Below are 2,598 nucleotides of genomic sequence, written 5' to 3'. Positions count from 1 at the left end.
GAAGGAAAATAACATCTGCAAAGGACACTAATTGATATTTCTAATATTTCTGAGTAGCAAATATACGTATACTATATAAGCGTCTACAAAGGACACCAAGACGATCTTTGTTAAAACAAAGCCATGTTTATTTGTTCTTTTATTATTATTATTATTATTTCTGTATGTGGCACATATAGATTATTGCACCGTTGCACTTTGTTTGCGTTTTGGGGGAGAGATGTAATGACGTTACTTCATGCAAGACGCGCTGCGTGGCGGGAATATTATGCATATCAGGTATTGTCGTGAGATGTTCTGTAGTCGGCAGAGTAGACGATGGACGTTTGCCGGGTAGTGAGAAGCGAGTGTGAATTATGTAAAATATCAACCAGATTTTAAAACACGGTATAATACCTTGGGTATTATGGATCTCAATCGGTAGAGTAAAAGTGGTCTAATCCAAAGATGCCGTCGGACAATTTCCCACCCTGGTTAGAGGCCCATTTCCATGAATTTGCTAATGCTCAGATGCATTTCCTCGGATTATATTTCCAGCACTGTACAAATTACCTTCGATGGTTATTCATTCCTACGCGACCAAGATTAGCCCTTACTACGGAAGGCTTTTATTGCAACTGTATTCAATCTTGTGTTAATTTGCCGTTATACCTTGCTCGAAACAACAAGTTCATAAAAACAAAAGATATTTTTCCGCGTAATCATTTAAACGTCTCTTCTTCACCAAGGCCGCGGTAACAACTCGCTGCTTTAAAGAATCCATTAATTCTTGCAATAATATTCAAAGTTTGAGCACCCAGACGATTTTAATCAACACTAGTATTTTCTCTCATTCCCACGGCAGAATCGTTCATCTTTGATTCCCTGACTCCGTGTTTTTCAAAACAGTCGAGATGTTCAGTACAAGACCGTACAAGGGAAATCGACCAAACTTCGTATCCGAGTAAGATGATTTAAGGCATTTCTTGAAAAGGCGCCAAATTTTTTCACTGTTCGTTTTCCCTCTCCTTTCGCCGGGAACATCGTTCCTCCGTTCGAAATTGTGATTTTCTGTGCGTTCTCAGTATTCATGTCGCACCGCTTCCTTTGACCAAATCCTGCCTGGCATGACTTCCCTTTCCCAAATAAAACTAGTGAGGTGATCAGTACTGATATTTTTTGATCTGAACTTTATTCATAATGTATGAAAATCTCAACCGTTATTAATTTTTCTAAAGTAACGTATTAATCGATTAGTTGTATTAAGTTTAAAAAAAAAGAGCAGTAGACTGGCAACCTTTGTGGCATGATTATGGTGCTGAAGCAAGAATCCCCCAACAGGAAGGGGTTCCTCTCCACTAATTGAAATAATAATCGCTAGTAAAGTGGGTAAGTGGGGGGGAAATATTGTGTGTGGATGGTGAGTTGAGGGAAAATCAAAATAAAAAATTAGGGCTAGTCTGTTAAATGAGGAAGAGAAATTTACAAAGCAAAATCTCAACCTCACAGTGGGGTTAGTAAACAAAACAAACTCTGTGTGAAAATAAAAAGTTTAATGCCAAAACCAGCCTGGGATACAACAAAGTAAAATAAACAAGAAATGTGAAAATTAAAAAAAAAAAAAAAAAAAAACAAACATAAAAGACTGGAAAATTTAGAAAGAAATTTAAAATTTATCTGAAAAAAAAAACATATGTACATTTTGAAGAAAATAGTTACTTGCAAACTATAGACCTTATTCATAAATGGAGGTCAAGCTATAATTCTTTTGTCGAGGTGCAAATTAGCCTACCAAGCCTCGATACCATACAGTGAATTGAAAAGAATTCTTGCTCTAAAATGAGGCTTGCTAGGCTAATTTGCACGTGGACAAAAGAATTATAAATGTCACTGCCATTTATGAATAAGGTCTATTCGTTTTTTGAAATACAAATATGTCTGTTCGAATGGAAAAGGTTTACAAGTGAAATGATTCTTAAAAAGATGAGAAAACTTGCCTAGCGGAGCACCATTGTTAAGAAAATATGGTAACCCATCGATGCGAGAAGTCTTGGCTGAGTTTTATAGCCATGAGGTCATCAACCGTCTGTACATACGTACGTACTTACGTACACCCCACCATGTATGCCAATGTGACCAGTATCATGCTAGTTTACAGCATACATCTTTGATAATGGCAACAATAAAAGCAAGGTGACACTTGCTAACACCTACCCGGTGTGGCCAACACATCACGAATTTCAAAAGAAGATAAATTAGCATTACTTAAATCTTCTTACAAAAGGAAGATTGGTGAAGTTCTTGTGTTGAACAAATAAGAGAACCTCTCTGGAAATAACAGGTACTTCAAAACAAAAAACATACAACTACACAGAAGCATTACACTTAAACAAAATAAAACACAATACTGAATAGTTCGAAAGAACTTTTCATTACTTAAAATGAAAAAAGAGGAGAGCATTATTATTACGCAAAGACAACTTGAATCTCCTGGAAGACAAAACGCAGCTCAGTTGACAATATGGAATAAAGCGCTGTTACTTCAGTACCACGTAAGCAATGCGTGTCTACTATTTCTAAAGATGACAGGAATTTCTTCTTTCTGACAAATGATTAATA

Source organism: Montipora foliosa, chromosome 4 (assembly GCF_036669935.1).
Source record: "Montipora foliosa isolate CH-2021 chromosome 4, ASM3666993v2, whole genome shotgun sequence".
Classification (NCBI taxonomy): domain Eukaryota; kingdom Metazoa; phylum Cnidaria; class Anthozoa; order Scleractinia; family Acroporidae; genus Montipora; species Montipora foliosa.
Note: the sequence above shows the minus strand (reverse complement) of the source record.